Source organism: Pristiophorus japonicus, chromosome 12 (genome assembly GCF_044704955.1).
Source record: "Pristiophorus japonicus isolate sPriJap1 chromosome 12, sPriJap1.hap1, whole genome shotgun sequence".
NCBI classification, from domain to species: Eukaryota; Metazoa; Chordata; class Chondrichthyes; family Pristiophoridae; genus Pristiophorus; species Pristiophorus japonicus.
This window is the reverse complement of record NC_091988.1, coordinates 33,430,981-33,451,559: the sequence shown is the minus strand read 5'-3', so window position 1 is coordinate 33,451,559 and position 20,579 is coordinate 33,430,981. Positions and strand designations below refer to the sequence as shown.

Below are 20,579 nucleotides of genomic sequence, written 5' to 3'. Positions count from 1 at the left end.
CTGGAGTTTAGAAGGATGAGAGGGGATCTCATAGAAACATATAAAATTCTGACAGGACTGGACAGGTTAGATGCAGGAAGAATGTTCCCAATTTGGGGAAGTCCAGAATCAGGGGACACAATCTAAGGATAAGGGGTAAGCCATTTAGGACTGAGATGAGGAGAAACTTCTTCACTCAGGGAGTTGTTAACCTGTGGAATTCCTACCGCAGAGAGTTGCTGATGCCAATTCATTGGATATATTCAAGAGGGAGTTCGATATGGCCCTTACGGCTAAAGGGATCAAGGGATATGGGGAGAAAGCAGGAAAGGGGTACTGAGGTGAATGATCAGCCATGATTATATTGAGTGGTGGTGCAGGCTCGAAGGGCTGAATGACCTAGTCCTGCACCAATTTTCTATGTTTCTCTGTTTCAATACAGCCTCCAGTGCGCCAGTGGAACCTTCGGCCGGCTGAGGAAAAGAGTGTTCGAAGACCCAGCCCTCAAAGCTCATGGTCTACAGGGCTATAGTAATACCCGCCCTCCTGTATGGATCAGAGGCATGGACGATGTACAGAAGACACATCAAGTCGCTGGAGATATATCACCAACGCAAGATCCTGCAAATCCCCTGGGAGGACAGATGCACCAACATCAGTGTCCTCAGCCAGGCTAACACTCCCAGCATTGAAGCACGAACCACATTCGATCAGCTTCGCTGGGCAGGCCACTTAGTTCGCATGCCAGACACGAGACTCCCTGAGCAATTGCTCTACGCTGAGCTCCCTCATGGCAAACGAGCCAAAAGTGGGCAGCGGAAACGTTACAAGGACACCCTCAAAGCCTCCCTGGTGAAGTGCGACATCACCAGTGACACCTGGGAGACACCCGAAGACCGCCCTAGGTGGAGAAAGTGCACCTGGGAGGGCGTTGAGCTCTTCGAATCTCAACGCTGCAAGCGTGAATGGGTCAGGCGCAGGCAGCGGAAGGAGCGCGCAGCAAATCAGTCCCACTCCCCCCTTCCCCCGACGAATGTCTGTCCCACCTGTGACGGGCTGTGGCTCTCGTGTTGGACCACCAAAGAACTCACTTTAGGAGTGGAAGCAAGTCTTCCTCGATTCCGAGGGACTGATGATGATGATAATGGTGATGATGACGACGACAATACAGTCGTTGTTTGGGACAGGGTAGATGTGCCAAAACCAATGGTTATGCATCTTCACTTTACCTTCCTACAATGCCAGTACACCATGAATACATTTTCATTAAATGTTGCATTAACAAAGGCCAGAGACCAATAAAATTTCCACAATTTTTTATAGATATTAAATTATCCAATCTAGTCAGACAATTTTTGAAATCTTTTGACCCCAAAAAATAAATAAGCTTTCTGCTAGTGATTAATCTATTGAAAATGAATATTAAGAGAGTTTCAAAACTATTACATGGTTGTCCTGTAAACTGAGGTTAAATAATGTTCATAAAGTGAGTGGTGTGTGGCGCCACAATGGATCCGATCTCCAATGTTGTGGCACCACGTGGTAGAGAATAGGTTCACATCTTCAATACCCTACAAAGTGAATTGTTGATTTCAGGGGGCCGCAGAAAAAGGCAATCAGCAGAACCCAGTCCATCACAAAAGGAGGGAACAATAATTAATGATGGAGTCATATTGATCCACCCCTTCTGGGCCTTCTACTCACCGCTTCAAGGTAACCAGCATAATTTTTTAAGCTGGAAAAATACATATTCTGGGATACCAAAAGACAAAGGAAACATTAAATATCTTTAGTTTTTGCAATGGAGGGAAAAGGATGGAACCCTGACTGAAGTACTGCATCAAGCTGGCTGCCAAGACCAGCATTTTTGAGTTACTGAAATAACAAGTTAAGATATGTGGCTCCCTGCATATTGTTAAAATACACCCAAATATCAGAGAAAGGCAGACATTATGGGCCCAAGTTTTGGCTTTCCCTGAGAACGGCACACCTCCGAGAGGCATGCCTAATTCGTAGAACAAAAAGTGCGGCCATTACCTACCTCCGTATTCTGCGATATTTTTTGGGCCCGTTCCCGGTCGACGCAGCACAGCAGGAGCTGCTGGGGGCGGGGCCAAGGCATCGTGCCAAAGAACTGCCGGCAGGGGGGAGGGGCTAGCTCACAGCATCACATTTAGTGCTGGCAGCCCTGCGCATGCACGCTGGAGTGTGTGCGCATGCGCAGTGGGACACAAATTTCATTTATTTTCCATCTTTCTCATCTTGGGAGAGCTATTTTGTATTCCTTCAAAAAGAAAAATTTGAGTCGCACTGGTGAGCTACCACTGAAATCCACTAATGGTGATAAAATTATACTACATCCCTCTCGTGATTTGTACCTTCAATTTTCCAGATATTTATAAACTTTTTAAACTCCCTACTCATGTCTCAGAAAATAATATAACTATAATAATTCATAGCAATTTCATAGTCTGGCTGGCTTTCCCTCCCGGTGCTTTGCACTGCGCCCGCGTCGCCTGGCCGAACGGCCGAACTCGTCTCCGTAGCTCGGAGCCTGCTGCTGCCGGGCTGTACTGCTCTCGCCTCCCCCATCTCCTGGCCGAATGGCCGACATCCCACAGCTCAGTGCCCACTGCTACTGCTTCAGACATGTAGGAAAATTTAATTTATTTTTTTATTTGATTTATTTATCATTTATTATTCATGATGGCTCTTTATTTGTAGAAGTGAAGTGTTAAAGGCTTGTAAAATTCCCTAACTTCACTCTAACTTCCCTTCCCCCCCATCTCTTGCTTCCAGCGCCTAAGTTATAAATTGTAGATAAGGTTTTTCTGAGCGTACAAAAATCTACACTTACTCCATTCTAAGTTAGTTTGGAGTAAGTTTTTGCTGCCTAAACTTGCAAAACGGGCGTAAGTGGCTGGACACGCCCCCTTTTGAAAAAAAAACTGTTCTAAAATGAATCGATTCTAACTCACTAGAATTGGGGCAAACTAAATGCCAAGAATTGTAATTTCTAAGATGCTCCATTCTAAACTAGTTGCTCCAAAAAAATCGGAGCAACTCGAGCTGAAACTTGAGCCGGCATTTGGTAAAAATACAAAAAAAGAGACCCAAGAAATCACAAGTCATTGCTTATGGACAGTCAAGTTTAAGTTTCACCCTTTTTTAAAAATGGAGCCTAAAAATTTAGGGTTGAAACATTGTCAGATATTCCTAGGCAGATAAGTGACACCATAACATAAAATGTCATGGTTTTGAAAGATCAAAATTTATTTAAGAAAATCTGGAAATTACTCTTCCTTGATTTTAACACTATCCTTAATTTCTCTTGTTAGCCACGGTTGAGCCACCTTCCCCGTTTTATTTTTACTCCAGACAGGGATGTACAATTGTTGAAGTTCATCCACGTGATCTTTAAATGTTTTCCATTGCCTATCCACTGTCAACCCTTTAAGTATCATTTGCCAGTCTATTCTAGCCAATTCACGTCTCATACCATCGAAGTTACCTTTCCTTAAGTTCAGGATCCTAGTCTCTGGATTAACTGTGTCATTCTCCATCTCAATAAAGAATTCTACCATGTTATGGTCACTCTTCCCCAAGGGGCCTCGCACAACAAGATTGCTAATTAGTCGTTTCTCATTACACATCACCCAGTCTAGGGTGGCCAGCCCTTGAGTTGGTTCCTCGACATATTGGTCTAGAAAACCATCCCTAATACACTCCAGGAAATCCTCTTCCACCGCATTTGCTACCAGTTTGGTTAGCCCAATCAATATGTAGATTAAAGTCGCCCATGATAACTCCTTTATTGCACGCATCCCTAATTACTTGTTTGATGCTGTCCCCTACCTCACTCTACTGTGGTCTATACACAACTCCCAATAGCGTTTTTTGCCCTTTGGTATTCCGTAGCTCCACCCATACCGATTCCACATCATTCAAGCTAATGTCCTTCCTTACTATTGCGTTAATTTTCTCTTTAATCAGCAACGCCACCACACCTCCTTTTCTTTTCTGTCTATCCTTCCTGAATGTTGAATACCCCTGGATGTTGAGTTCTCAGCCTTGGTCACCCTGGAGCCATGTCTCCGTGATGCCAATTACATCATATCCGTTAACAGCTGTCTGCGCAGTTAATTCGTCCATCTTATTACGAATACACCTCGCAATGAGGCACAGAGCCTTCAAGCTTGTTTTTTTAAAAACACTTTGCCCCTTTAGAATTTTGCTGTAATGTGGCCCTTTTTGCTTTTTGCCTTGGGTTTCTCTGCCCTCCACTTTTACTTTTCTTCTTTCTATTTTTTGCTTCTGCCCCCATTCTACTTCCCTCTGTCTCCCTGCAGAGATTCCCATCCCCTGCCATATTTGTTTAACCCCTCCCCAACAGCACTAGCAAATACTCCCCCTCGGACATTGGTTCCGGTCCTGCCCAGGTGCAGACCGTCCGGTTTGTACTGGTCCCACCTCCCCCAGAACCGGTTCCAATGTCCCACGAATTTGAATCCCTCCCTTCTGCACCACTCTTCAAGCCACTTATTCATCTGATCTATCCTGCGATTCCTACTCTGACTAACACGTGGCACTGGTAGCACTCCTGGAGATTACAATTTTTTAGGTCCTACTTTTTAATTTAGCCCCTAGCTCCCTAAATTCATCTTGTAGGACATCATCCCGTTTTTTATCTATATCGTTGGTACCTATTATGCACCACGACAACTGGCTGTTCACCCTCCCCCTCCAAAATGTCCTGCAGCCGCTCCAAGACATCCTTGACCCCTGCACCAGGGAGGCAACATACAATCTTGGAGTCTCGATTGCGAACGCAGAAACGTCTATCTATTCCCCTTGTTATTTTAATACATCCTCTCGAATTTAAAAAGACTGAACTGTTGTGTAAGTGATAGGCCAATTGTGGCGCGCTATCTCCCAACTTAGGAACGGAAACAAAAATCAACCAAGCTTTCTGCTCCTGATCATTTATCTAGTGATCCCCACTAGGAGCTGCATGTGTGTGGACAGAAGGGGAAAAAGTATTTAAGTTCAACTGACAACAGTGATGCTTCCACAATCAAAAAGCTTACTGACATTCACTATCTAAGTTCACACATGAAAAGTGGGTGCTTGTGCAAAGTAATTGAGGACTGTCACGGTGGTTGCCTACAGGAGAGAAAATTTGGAGGGACAAAAGGAGGACTAAACAAAACTAGACTGTTGCCTAAAAACATGCCATCAGTGCACTGAAATTTGAGATCCTGTAACCTATTCATTTTAATTTGCCATATAAACTCTGACATGACTACATTCCAAGCAAAATTATTAGGAATGCCCCAAGCCACGTTTAAACTCTATATATTCTCAAGTTCTCACTGAATTTAATTTTAAGCAGAGTCTTAACCATTTAGATGTTGTTGTCTCACGAAGAGTAGATATCAGCCAGGAGCAGAGGCACTACTTGGAAATATCTTCAATTAAAATACTTTGCCGAGTTCAGAGATAATGCAAGCACAAAAGTACAATCTGTAAAATAAAATTATTCCCAAAAGTGAAATCGAAAATTGCTCAATTTGATGCATGGGTCTCTAAATGGCATTTTGGAACCTTGCTGTGAACATGGTTCTATCCAAGTCTATAAATGTTACTGCTTACTACTTATATCAATTTTCTCAAATTGTTGCCACTTGGGGAGGAAAACCTAAAGTTATAGCAGTACATAGGTCTGGAATTTGATCCGCATTTCCGCCGCATTTTTTGGTGGTGTTCGTATTTTTTGGTGGAATACCATCCAGTGCGAGTTTAATGTAAGTGTACCGCCGGCGGTGTCGAAATACCGCTGGGGAGTGGACCGCCGACGTGCAACACCATAAAAACTGCTTCCATCCAAGTTTGGTGGTAGCGGTAAATCGTAAGTGAGGAGAAAAGAAATGCTGAGGAGAAACCAGCTGGAGCAGCAGTCCGATCGGCGGTAGGTATGAAACTCGGCAAAAAAAGGTAAGTTAATGTAAAGACCTGACCCTGCAGTACAGACTTACACGAGGCACATGCTGAAGTCAAGGTCACTCTGGACCTGCACCTTTATTTCACAGCTCTCGAGTGCCACACTTGCCTGAGACCTGCCTTTATATACCTGTGTGGAACAGGTGTGCAGTGTCTCCTGCAAGTGCACCCCTGGTGGTAAAGTATGCTTGTGGTTACAGGTCATATCTAGTTACAGTCATGTATAGCATGGTAAGATATAGTTATATACAGTAGTGTGAAATACATGACATCACCCTCCCCCAAGGTCTTACTGTCTTTATAGATTCAGTCTCTCAGGTGGTCTACGCTCTCGCGTGGAGCGTCTTAGTTGTGATTCAGTTGTTTGCCTTGCTGCCTGTTTTTCTTTCGGTGTGATTGCTGGTATCTCGCCTGGGCTGTCTGTTGAGACTGCCCTTTCCTCAGGTTGTTCCCTGTGTCTGTCCACCAGGTGTGGTGTGAGTTCCACATTGTAGTCTGCCTCTGGTTCTGCAGTGTTGTTGGTGAATCTACTTTTGACTTGGTCTACATGCCTCCGGCAGGTTTGGCCATTGTCCATTTGTACAACCAGTAGCCTGTTTCCCTCCTTGCCTGTTACTGTCCCTGCAAGCCATTTGGGACCCCTGCCATAGTTTAGCACAAACACTTTGTCCCCTATCTCTTTCCACCTCCCCCTTGAATTTCGGTCATGGTACTCAGTTAGCTTCCGGCGCTTTGCCTCAACATTTTCATGCATGTCTGGGAGGATTAACGAGAGCCTAGTCTTTAAGATCCGTTTCATCAATAGTTGCGCAGGGGGAACCCCAGTCAACGAATGCGGACGAGATCTGTATGCCAGCGGCAGTCAGCTCTGCAGCTTGGGACCTTGGATTTTTAGCATGCCTTGTTTAACGATTTGCACCGCTCGCTCCCCCATTGGAGGCCGGTTTGAACGGTGCCGTCTTAACGTGATTTATGCCGTGGTCAACTATAAAATCTTGAAATTCTGCGCTGGTGAAGCACGGACCATTATCACTGATCAATATGTCAGGAATTCCGTGCGTTGCAAACATGGTTCTAAGGCTCTCCACAGTGGTGGAGGTGGTGCTCGAGCTTAAAATGGTGCATTCGATCCACTTTGAAAATGCATCGATGACTACGAGGAACATTTTGCCCATGAATGGGCCCGCGTAGTCTACATTCATCCGCGACCACAGTTTGGTGGGTCAGGGGCTTAGGGGGGCTTCCCTGGAGGCATTACTGAGTTGGGCACAAATGCTGCACCGCCGGACGCAGAGCTCCAAGTCCGTGTCAATGCCAGGCCACCAGTCGTGGGATCTGGCTATGGCTTTCACAAAGACGATCCCCGGTTGCTCGTGGTGGGGCTCCTGGACAAACGCCTCTCTGCCTCGCAGAGGCATGACTACTCGGCTGCCCCACATCAGGCAGTCTGCCTGTAGTGATAGTTCATGCATGCGCCTATGGAAAGGTTTGATCTCCTCGGGGCAGGCATCGCGAGCCTCTACCCAGTCACCAGTTAAAACACATCTTTTGACTAAGGATAACGTGGGGTCGCTGGTCGTCCAGGCTCTGATTTGGCGAGCCGGCATGGGCGAACCTGTGGATTCAAAGGCATTGATTGCCATGGCCATCTCACAGTCCTGTTCGTCGGACCCTTCCGTGGTCACCAGGGGTAGTCTGCTAAGCGCGTCGGCGCAGTTGTCTGTGCCTTATTATGTAGTCGTAAGAGGCCAGCATGAGTGCCCACTGTTGAATGCGCGCCGAGGCGTTTATTGCCTTGCTCTCGGATAGCAGGTACGTGAGGGGTTTGTGGTCGGTTTCTAATGCGAACTTGGCCCCGAAAAGGTATTGGTGCATCTTTTTGACACCGCACATGCACGCGAGTGCCTCCTTCTCAACCATACCGTACCCGCGCTCCGCCCGCGAAAGTGACCTGGAGGCATAAGCAATGGGTTGTAATTTACCCGCATCATTCACATGCTGTAAAACGCACCTGACCCCGTACGCTGACGCATCACATGTGAGAACTAGCTTTTTACCTGGGTTGAAAAAGGCTAAAACACTGTTGGAACGTAGAAGGTTGCGTGCCTTATTGAAGGCGCGTTCTTGGGCGTCCCCCCAAAACCAATCGCACCTTTTCTGAGTAGCACGTGGAGAGGCTCCAGCAGCGTGCTCAAGTTCTGCATAAAGTTCCCAAAATAATTGAGTAGCCCGAGAAAGGCGCGCAGTTCCGAGATATTCCGGGGCCTGGGTGCCAGACGAATTGCTTCAATTTTGGATTCTGTTGGGCGGATTCCATCAGCGGCAATCCTTCTGCCCAAAAATTCAACCTCGGGCGCGAGAAACAGACACTTGGATTTCTTAACTCTTTGGCCTACCGATCCAATAGACTTAGTACTTCCTCCAAATTGCGGAGATGGGAGTTGGTGTCCCTGCCCGTAATGAGTATTTCACCTTGAAACACAACCGTCCCCGGGATGGACTTGAGCAGACTCTCCATGTTGCGCTGGCATATCGCAGCTGCCGACCTGGTGCCGAATGGGCATCGATTGTATATAAAAAGGCTTCGATGTGTGTTGATGGTGGTGAGTAGCTTAGACTCTGTCAGTTCTTGCGTCATATACGCACGCAGATGTGAGATCTAGTTTCGAGAAAAGTTTTCCTCCAGCCAATGTGGCAAATAGGTCCTCCGCTCTGGGCAGCGGGTATTGGTCCTGTAGGGAGACTCTGTTTATGGTAGACTTGTAATCCCCACAGATTCGTACGGATCCATCAGGCTTCAGGACGGGGACGATGGGACTTGCCCAGTCGCTAAATTCCACGGGTGAGATAATGCCTTCCCGCAGAAGCCGGTCCAGTTCATGTTCAATCTTTTCCCTCATCACATAAGGCACAGCTCTAGCCTTGTGATGGACCGGTCTGGCATCCTGTGTGATGTAGATTCTAACTTTAGCCCCTTTGAAGGTACCCACACCTGGCTGAAAGAGATGTTCAAAACGACTTAGAACTGTTGAGCAGGAGGTCCGTTCCTCTGACGACATGGCGTGAACATCATCCCATTTCCAATTTAGTTTTGCCGGCCAGCTTCTCCCAAACAGTGCTGGGAGATCTCCAGGGACAATCCACAGGGGAAGTCGGTTCACCATCCCTTTGTGTGTGACTGAGAGCATGCCGCTGCCAAGGACTGGGACGATTTCTTTGGTATAGGTCCTTAGTTTGGTGTCGATCCTTATGAGTTTTGGTCTGTTACTTTTGTGCGGCCACAGCTGTTCAAATTGTTGGATGCTCATGAGAGATTGACTAGCTTCCGTGTCCAGTTCCATGTTGATGGGTATCCCATTCTCGTCGCCACTGTAAAGTCCTGACCCTGCAGTACAGACTTACACGAGGCACATGCTGAAGTCAAGGTCACTCTGGACCTGCACCTTTATTTCACAGCTCTCGACTGAGACCTGCCTTTATATACACGTGTGAAACAGGTATGCAGTGTCTCCTGCAAGTGCACGCCTGGTGGTAAAGTATGCTTGTGGTTACAGGTCATATCTAGTTACAGTCATGTATAGCATGGTAAGATAGTTATATACAGTAGTGTGAGATACATGACAGTTAAAGTTTAAAAATATATATTTTGCAGTGATTCAGTGGAGATGGGTCCTGTGAATGTTTTCTGATTTTTTATATTTTTGAAAAATATTTTTTATGTTTTCCTCCCTCCTAGGCCCAACTCGCAGCCGGAGTCTAAATTTTACTAAAATATGACTGAATTTGACCAGGATCGCGTTTTCCACCGAAAATCCACGTAGAACACCAATTTTTCCCACCAGGCAGGTTTTTAAAAAGTTGATTAATTTTCCGCCGATCTTAATGAAATAATCATAGCATTTCTTTTCGGTGGTAATCCGGTGGTGGCGGTTTTTCACCAAATTCCAGCCCATAATCTTTTATTTTAAGGGAAAGTGCTAAAAGAAAGAAAAAATACAATTTCACATATTAAAAAAAAAGAGTACTCCTTAAAAGGAACACTCTAGGATATGGCTTTATCAGCAAGTATTTATGAAAAAAATAATTCTCTGACGCCTGGTAATTTTGTTCATGTATGTTATGGGCGAGTTGCCTCTATGTGGCAATACTACAAGAAAATGTCATGTTTTTGTGCACAGCCTTCGATAAGTCACAAAAATGTGAAAAACACAAGCCATTTCAAATGAGTTCTCAGAAAGAAACTAAACTTAGTAATCTTTTAAAAAAAATGGATAAAGTCATACTTTCACTAAATATTCAAGTATGAGGCCAATACTGGGATTTATCCTTTGAAGTGTGTAAATTATCCCAAAGAGAGGGTAGGTGGCAGGATGACTAAATTATCGATTTCATAATAAGCGATCATCTTGGTTTGGGAACTTTTGACCATTTTTCCACAGAAAGAATTTGAAAGAAAGAGAGTTACTTTAATTGTTATGTTGCAATTGCATATTTGCAATGTGTTCAATCACAGAGGCAAATGAGATTTTTTGGCAGCAGGACTGCACTATACCTCAGGCAGGAAGACAGAGCACGGCGGTGCCTCTTGCCTACTTAAGGGAAGACAAGTAGGCCACATGGTACACTGCCTAGCTGAGAACAGGGAGAGCCACCCATTGCGCGCAGCTACCTTGTCCAAATGGTGTATGGATAGGTGGAGGCAACCTGTGGCGGAACCCAGGAGCAGCACCCAGCTACCATTCTGGGATGAAGATGGGTGTGTGTGGTGGAATAACTGTAAGGCGCTTCTCGGCCTTTTGGCTAAGATCATGTGTAACTGACCTGACAGGGGAGTAACCATGACCAGAAAGTGGTTCTCCCTGGATCAGGAAGGTGGTTCTCCTATGCTTCTTGGAAATAGGAGGTGGGTGGGGTGGTTTGACCCATCCACCTCCATGGAGATGGGTGGGGTGCTTGACCCATCCACCTCCATGGCACGAACCTGGTATTGCAGTACTTCCAGGAACGGTGCTTTGGCTCTAGGCCTTTTGGCTAAGAGCAAAATCATTGGCGCAGAGTGATCCTTGAATGGGCCCAAGGTGACCTCTGGCGTTTGTGATCTGACAAGTTGATCTGACAAAGAATTGGAAAGATTGGCAACGAATAAAACATTTTTAAAAACTGTAAGGCGCAACACTGCCAATTCGATGGCACGGCCGTACTCTGTCGCACAGTAAGCTGAACTGCATTTGCCACAAGAAGTCAGAGGCAGAAAACAAGGACCTGCATGATTCTTGGGCAGATTTCCATGCAGTGCTTGTGCTCCTGGGTTGTGACTGGTTCAGCAAGAAGGTGGCGAACCTAGCAGAGATCTCACAGGCAAGGGACCTACAGGAGGGGAGGGAGAAATTTCACGTAACACGATCTTTCCAACATTTTTCAAGAGAAAGGATTTGAAAGAAAGAGAGTTAATTTAAATATTGTTTTAAAAGCATAGTATATTTGGGCAAGTTTAAAAATAGGTCTGAGATAGTAAGTAACGAGCTCAAAGTTAGAATGCAGACAGGTTAGCCATTTAAGTTGAGCAAGGTGACCCACGTAGATGGGGTAGCGTAGCATATCCATTATTTTAACAAAAAACATGCATCAGTCGTGAGTCTAAAAAATGAAATCATAGAACTTGGGGGTTCATCATTTTCTTAAATGCATCATATTTCAAATATAAAGAGGTGTATGATATTGATAGTTTGATTCGGCATTTGAATTGTTAGTCGATCACCACATTGGGATAAAAATGAATAGGTCAACCAATTCATGACAGCAGTAAGCAGAAAAGCACTTGCAGTGTTTCATTGTGTTAATCCCACCAATAGTATAGATTATCGTAGTATAAGGCATGCTATCCTCATGGCTTAAAGCCTACAGAAGAATTTTAAGAAACCGGTTAAGAATCCAGGCAGTACTTAAAGAGAAATAGTTATCAAGCACACGGGGCAGATATGGCTGGAAAGTGAAAGCGTAACAGACTACAGGTGCTGCGTCCAGGATCCTGAACCGTTGGGACCGAGGCCTTTCCGGATTCCGCATGTTTCCGGACTTTGGATCGTCCTTCTGGCGTTACAAATCTGGGGAACCCGGGGAGGGGGTCGCCGCCGAGGAGCTGTTCAGGTAAAGCCCCGCCATGTAGGAGCTGTTCAGGCGGGGTCCCGCCAAGATGGTGCTGTTCGGGAGGGTCCCGCCGCCAAGGTAACGTTCGGGCCGGTGGGCCCCATCGCAGAGGAGGTGTTGGGGTGGGCCGGTGAGGAGACCCCTAGATAAGGACAGCAGCAGCGAGCGGAGGCAAGGCCCGAGTTATGGCAGTGGCAGGGCCCCAAGGTCAGCAGGGTCTGGATTCCGGAACATTCGACAGATTCCGGACGACACTGCCACCAATCGGTCCGGAGTTCGGATTCCGGAACTCCGGATTTTGGACGCTGCACCTGTACAAAGATCTCTGTTGTTTAATGTTAAGGGACAGATTTCTGGAGATAGTTCCAAAATATTTAAGAATTTGGTTATTGGATCGGGCTATAAAAACTCTCAAGTAGCTAGGCACACATGCGGATTATTTTATAGCCTTGCAAACGCAGGTAAGACATCACACGAGTGAAGGATCAGGTGCCTCATGCCATCCTACCAACAAACTGGTCGACAAGCCTGCTGCTCAGGAGGGAGGGCAACCTCGTATGGTAATGAGACAGCCAGTTGTGACTGCTGATGTAGATAGGTTGACTCTACCTTCACTCAAAAAGAACAAACTAGAGGGGGCTGTGAGGCGCCAGCTGCTCGTTCAGGTGGTACATGACAGATTATTGAAGAACTATCACTATGTAAATAGAAAAGTTGTTTGCATTTGAGCACTGTGGATGATCACAGAAGTATACATGGCTAGAGACTGGCTTTAATATTCTGGTTACGCAGGGGTCATGGAAACAGGAGATTATTCATCCATGCTATTCGATGTTTTAATAATGAGTGATGAAGATACAGGGAGGGTTATAGCCAAGCAGCTTCAAGAAGAAGAACGCTGGGCAATGTAGTGTAGAGCTGATCTTATTAGCCCAGTGCAGGCTGCTGACCAGATTTCAGTGTCTAGAGCGTCCCACAACTGTAAAAATTCAGGGACCTAAAGCGATTTGAGTTGGAATGCTTGCTGGGTCGGCTTCAAGCATGTGCAGGTGGGCAGAGAATCAGCAAGCAGCACACAATGATTCCAGTGATTTCAAAAGTCCATATCCCAGGAGAGACCATTCAGTCACACAGGGGCTGTCGGGCAGCAGGTCTACACTGCACCTTGTGCAGGAAGACATAGTGCAGTGTGTCTTGCCTGCACAAGTGAAAGACATGGTAGGCCACGCAGTACCCGTCCCAGTTGGGGACTGGGAGAGCCACTGATTAAGTGCATCTACTTTGTCTAGCCGGTGTATAGACAGATGGAGAACCCAGGCGCAGCACCCAGCTACCATTCTGCGATGAAGGTGGGGTCTCACGGTGCAATGGCTCTAGGAGCAACATTGGCAATTCGAGGCCCGCAAGATGGTGCAGGTGTACCCGTCATACAATAAGTTTCTGCAAGGGGCCAGAGATAGAAGGCAAAGGGACTGTATGTCCTTGAGCAGGCTTCCATGCAGTGCATGGTTTCTGGAAGGAGTTCAGCAAGGTTTGATCATTTTTACAGAGAAATATTTGAAAGACAAATTTGGGCTCAATTTTCCTGTTTTTTTTGGAGCAGGCTGCTCTTTTTGGCCTAAGTTGAAAAACCAGAGTTTCCCCAATCAATTTGCACCAGTGTAACTCAGTTAGTTACAATTTTTTAGATCAGTTTTTTTTCAGCCAAAGCGGGTGTAACCATCCATCGACGCCAATTCTGGAAGTTTGGCCAGCTGAGACTTTTGCTGGTCTCTCCAGAAAACCCTTGTGGAGAATTAAATAAATTGGCGCAAGTAAGGAAATCGGTGCAGCAGGTGCCCAGACACACACTAAAAGAATTGAAACACACATAGCAGCAACTTATCTCCAACCCCGCCCGAAGGCTGTCCGGTCCCATTCTAGCTTTGGGGAAAATTGAGCCCAAAGAGTTACTTTAAGTTACTTAAGTTACTTTAAGGACTCTCCGTCCTCAGTCTCCTACACTGTTCCAACAAAGCTCAATGCAAGCTCGAGGAACAGCATCTCATCTTTCGTTTAGCCACTTTACAGTCTTCTGGGCAAGATCGAGTTCAACAATTTCAGAGCGTAACCGATGCTAATCTTTGGCTCCCTTCTCCCCGCCCCCCGAGCTGGTCTCTAATCTCTTTGTCTCTAATGGCAGCTGGTCATTATCCCACCATCCATACCCTATCTTGACTAATGTTTTTCGAACTCCTGGTTACCATTTCAATTCGGCCCATCATCCCTTTAATCTCTCCTGCCTTCCACCATATCACAGACCTTCCCTTTTGTTCTTTCTTCCCCTCCCACTTTCAGTGCTTGTTAAGAATGTACTCTTTACTCGCTAGTTCTGATGAAGGGTCGTTGACCCGAAACGTTAACTCTGCTTTCTCTCCACAGATGCTGCCTGACCCGCTGAGATTTCTAGCATTTAAAGGTCCTCCACCAGCCTGTCCTCGCTGCGCAGCATTGCTCCCTAAACATCAAGATCCACGGCGTGGCGCTGGACAACGTGGACCACTTCCCCTATCTCAGGAGCCTCCTATCAACAAGAGCAGGCATTGATGATGAGATCCAACACCGCCTCCAATGTGCCAGTGCAGCCTTCGGCCACCTGAGGAAAAGAGTGTTTGAAGATCAGTCCCTCAAAACTGTCACCAAGCTCATGGTCTACAGGGTTGCAGTAATACCCGCCCTCTTGTATGGCTCAGAGACGTGGACCATGTACAGTAGACACCTCAAGTCACTGGAGAAATACCACCAGCGATGTCTCCGCAAGATCCTGCAAATCCTCTGGGAGGACAGACACACAAACATTAGTGTCCTCGTCCAGGCCAACATCCCCAGCATTGAAGCACTGACCACACTCGAATAGCTCCGCTGGACAGGCCACATAGTCCGCATGTCAGACACGAGACTCCCAAAGCAAGCGCTCTACTCGGAACTCGTCCACGGCAAACGAGCCAAAGGCGGGCAGAGGAAACGTTACAAGGACACCCTCAAAGCCTCCCTGATAAAGTGCGACATCCCCACTGACACCTGGGAATCTTTGGCCATAGACCTCCCTAAGTAGAGGAAGTGCATTCGGGAGGGCGCTGAGCTCCGAGTATCGTCGCCAAGACCATGCAGAAATCAAACGCAAGCAGCGTGCGGCAAAAGCCTCCCTGCCCACCCTTTCCCTCAACGACTATCTGTGCGACCTATGACCGAGACTGTAGTTCTCGTATTGGACTGCACAGCTACCTAAGAACTTATGCAAAGAGTGGAAGCAAGTCTTCCTCGATCCCGAGGGATTGCCTATGATGATGATTTCTGTTTTTATTCCAAATTCCAGTGTGGAGTTGTGTTTGAGTTACTTTAATTGTTGTGTTTTAGAAGCAGTGTATTCAAGCAAATTAAAAAAGAAAAGGGGTCTGAGAGGGTAGGTACATATGATGCTAATGAGCTAGCTTTGATGTGGTTTGCTCATAGACTACAAATAAAAAGCAATTTGGTCACTTGTTTCTGTAATTGATAACTGATTCTGTTGGAAGGCTTTTGATCTCGGTCTGTGAACAGTCAGGAAAAAAATCAAAGCTACGGACACCTAAGAGGCTGCTGCAACAGAGATGTCCTCAGAATAGGCTGGTTCAAAAAGTCAGAATACTTAGGAGATATTCTGTTTACGAGGTGGGGTAGTGCAGTGTGTTTATGCTATTACATGGAGCGGAGTTGCACTGATTGAACTACATGCATCTGGTCACAACTATTTCTTTGTACGTCCACCTTACTGCAGACTAAAAGTAGTTTAATGATTCAAACCAAGCATTACCAGATCCAGTGTTAATTTGGTCTTGCTTCAGAGAGGCTGAACAAATCTCCCATCATCATCATCATCATCATAAGAACATAAGAAATAGGAGCAGGAGTAGGCCATATGGCCCCTCGAGCCTGCTCCGCCATTCAATAAGATCATGGCTGATCTGATCATGGACTCAGCTCCATCTCCCTGCCCGCTCCCCATAACCCCTTATCGTTTAAGAAACTGTCTATTTCTGTCTTAAATTTATTCAATGTTCCAGCTTCCACAGCGCTCTGAGGCAGAAAATTCCACAGATTTACAACCATCATCTCAGTTTTAAATGGGCGACCACTTATTCTAAGATCATGCCCTCTAGTTCTAGTCTCCCCCATCAGTGGAAACATCCTCTCTGTATCCACCTTGTCAAGTCCCCTCATAATCTTATACGTTTCAATAAGATCACCTCTCATTCTTCTGAATTCCAATGAGTAGAGGCCCAACCTACTCAACCTTTCCTCATAAGTCAACCCCCTCATCTCCGGAATCAACCTGGTGAACCTTCTCTGAACTGCCTCCAAAGCTAGTATATCCTTTCGTAAATATGGAAACCAAAACTGCACGCAGTATTCCAGTTGTGGCCTCACCAATATCCGGTATAGCTATAGCAAGACTTCCCTGCTTTTATTACTCCATCCCCTTTGCAATAAAGGCCAAGATTCCATTGGCCTTCCTGATCACTTGCTAAACCTGCATACTATCCTTTTGTGTTTCATGCACAAGTACCGCCAGGTCCCGCTGTACTGCAGCACTTTGCAATATTTCTCCATTTAAATAATAACTTGCTCTTTGATTTTTTTCTGCCAAAGTGCATGACCTCACTCTTTTCAACATTATACTCCATACTGCCAAATTTTTGCCCACTCACTTAGCCTGTCAATGTCCTTTTGCAGATTTTTTGTGTCCTCCTCACACATTGCTTTTCCTCCTATCTTTGTATCGTCAGCAAACTTGGCTACATTACACTCAGTCGCTTCTTCCAAAATCGTGAATATAGATTGTAAATAGTTGAGGTCATAGCACTGATCCCTGTAGCACCCCACTAGTTACTGGTTGCCAACCAGAGAATGAACCACTTATCCCGACTCTCTGTTTTCTGTTAGTTAGCCAATCCTCTATCCATGCTAATATATTACCTCCAACCCCGTCAACTTTTATCTTGTGCAGTAACCTTTCATGTGGCACTTTGTCAAATGCCTTCTGGAAGTCCAAATACATCACATCCACTGGTTCCCCTTTATCCACCCCGTTCGTTACATCCTCAAAGAATTCCAGCAAATTTGTCAAACATGACTTTCCCTTCATAAGTCCATGCTGACTCTGTCTTACCGAATTTTGCTTTTCGAAATGTCCTGCTACTTTAATAATGGACTCCAACATTTTCCCAACCACAGGCAGTCACTCGGAATCGAGGAAGACTTGCTTCCACTCTTGAAATGAGTTCTTTGGAGGCTGAACAGTCCAATACGAGAGCCACAGATTCTGTCACAGGTCGGACAGATAGTCGTTGAGGGAAGGGATGGGTGGGACTAGTTTGCCGCACGCTCTTTCTGCTGCCTGCGCTTGATTTCTGCACGCTCTCAGTGTTGAGACTCGAGATGCTCAGCGCCCTCCCAGATGCACTTTCTCCACTTAGGGCGGTCTTTGGCCAGGGACTTCCAGGTGTCAGTGGGGATGTCGCATTTTATCAGGGAGTCTTTGAGGGTGTGCTTGTAACATTTCCGCTGCCCACCTTTGGCTCGTTTGCCATGAAGGAGCTCTGCGTAGAGCACTTGCTTTGGGAGTCTCGTGTCTGGCATGCAAACTATGTGGCCTGCCCAGCGGAGCTGATCGAGTGTGGTCAGTGCTTCAATGCTGGGGATGTTAAGCCTGGACGAGGACGCTGATGTTGGTGCGCCTGTCCTCCCAGGGGATTTGTAGGACAAATCGATATGCAAGAGGAACAAGAATCCAGTTCAGATTACAAGGAATACGATTACTTTATCCCTGGGTTATGGGTCTTGCACAAGTAGATATACGGCAGTATGAGCAACTCCCAAAGACCATAAGAAAGACAGTCAGACTCTTTAAAGGAGAGACTGATGTCACTGAACCCAATTCGGTATCTATGGCAGACCTGAATTTGCATCCAAAAGGTGGGATAATTTTAAGTTCACTAAAATCTGTTCAAATATGTTTCTCAAGAGTTCAAAAATGTAATCAAATAGCAATTTTTAAGAGCACCTTTCACATGAAGTTAATACTTTCAAAATTCTCTCAACATAGAAATGGTAAAATTGCATTTTGACCACAATCTTCAATACTCTAATCAATGTATTTACAAACACGAATTTATTTGACTCAATTTTGCATTAAACAATTGATTCAAGGTATGTTCAGTTAGTGGATGCAAATCGACAACTTTTCAACACCTGACAAAGAGGCTACTGCAATTTGAAAGACATTATATAAATGTAATGGATGGTATCATTTTGCTTTTGTACCTTATTAATTTAGTGATTCTGTTACTGTGTTGCCATCCCAAAAAATACAATTATAATTCATTACCAAAATAACAATATACTGGCATTTTATGACTATATTCCGAAGGTACACTTTGGGAATGTGTTGCAAACATAATAAACACCGCAACAATGTCATAGCAACTGCACTTCTTTTTTTTATAATTGATTTGAGTTTTTACTGCCAAATAAATGACCGCTATCCAGATATATTCTTATTCACAGGAGTTTTACTGCTTTCTGCCCATTTGCTAGATCCTTTCACATAACAATTGCCTCACCTTGCTCCAATATATTTCATCTACACTGTGAACAAAGCCTTTGTTTGGGTTTCCTCTAATCTTTACAATGTTTGCAAGCTTGTGTGAAAAGAGCTGGTCAAGGCCTGTTGTCTTATAGGTCTGCTTAGATGCAAACACTGTCATAGGAGACTTTCCACCAAGTAGGTGGTTTTTTAAGAACGTCTGCTACAATTCAAATAACTTCCTGTGGAAGTCACAGTTGTATCAACATCCTGCTGTTTTGTGTGTCGTGAAGTATTTAACTGTGGATATGACTTTATGTTCCCAGCATGAATTCTACAAACTAACTACTTGAGGGCAATTCCCTTTCTGGAGAGAGTATTCCAGTTCCAGATGGACAATTCAAAAAATAGTAATTATAAGTAACTATTACTGAAATTTTATAAATATGCAGTAATACATTATCTTGATCAATTTATTTTGGTAAACCTTTATCTTTAAATGTTTGCCCAGAAATAGATTATGCAACATGACTTAGCTGACTGTAAACAGATTTCAGTAATTACTCCTATTTAAAATTGATATTTCACTGACATTTTAACAACATTGCACAACAAATTAGTGCAATATTCTTGGACACCGCTCCCCATGTGCAAAGGATAACCATTTAGAATTCTTTGTAAACTGTTGCAGTAGTGAATTACTTGTACAAAAACTTCCAGAATCCAAATATTATCCAAAATAATAAAAATCATTTAAATAACTTTAGCTGTATGTCTTAGTTGTTTTGCTGAAGATGCTGATATGTTGCTATTTTGCAAAATTCTTTAAAATGTTATTTAGTATAAGTGACCGCCACGTTACGAATATTCATAGGTATCCCTTAACTCCTGCCCCTAACAAATCAGTTGGCTATAATCCAGTTCTGTCTTTCTCTTCATGACTTCATCCCTTTGCAGTCTCAGTAAAAGTGATGAGTCTTACAGCTGAGCAGCTACAATGTAAACTAGACCCGAGTTCAAATCACAGTCTTCTATGTAGGCTTTCTTTAGAAGGAACATTTTAATAGCTTTGTTTTTTTTATTATATGTTGAAGGAAAGAAAATCGATTTGGGGAGGATGCCACCTCTTACGTACACCACCTGGTGGGTCAAGTAAGGACTAACATTCACTGTATGCCAGGCCAGTACAAAACATAAGTATCTGTAAGTTGTTGAAAACACAGTAACTAAACATGATCTCAATAGGGTTTGACTGTGAACTGGTTATAAGCACTGGCTCAAACAGAAAGTTTCAAGAATCTGAGCAGTGTTAAAGTCAAATATCCCAAGTAATTTTCAACTCCAATGTAGACCGAAAAGCACTGCCTGCCAGTGGATCCCGACATGATGTCCAGGCTCCCAAATAGACCAGCGATTCATGTATGAACAAGAAAACTCTATCGAAAACTTTCTTTGAACAGAACCAAATGCATACCCCAGTCTGGATCATTCCACTCATAGCTAATGTAAGCATTTCAAACTCAAGAGCAATAGGGCGGCACATGGCCTTATAAATGAACTAGCTAAAAGCCAGATGACATTTCTTATACCGCAAAACAGCCTAATTGCAAATATTTCCTTTTACAGGCTGCGTTCATAGCTTTTGATAGTTTACAGGAAAGTACATAGAGATGCTTAGTGTTACCCAAGGATATTTTGGGAAAATACAAAGCTGAATTAGAACTGGGTTAGTGTAGCATTATCTGTTTCCTGAGCTGATAGTCAAGAGTGCTCCAATGTGATGATAATACAATACAAAGGAGGTGAAAAATGCAACTGAACAATTGACTGAGAAGATAGAATTCGCTTA

General features: G+C 44.7%; 1 protein-coding gene and 1 pseudogene across 1 annotated transcript in view; one reads left to right on the top strand and one right to left on the bottom strand.

Moving 5' to 3' along the window:
• The window catches only part of LOC139277180 (ERC protein 2), a 918,863-nt gene that overhangs the window by 309,606 nt on the left and 588,678 nt on the right, over window positions 1-20,579 (bottom strand). The window lies entirely within an intron of this gene.
• On the top strand, window positions 10,760-10,997 carry LOC139277792 (U2 spliceosomal RNA; annotated as a pseudogene).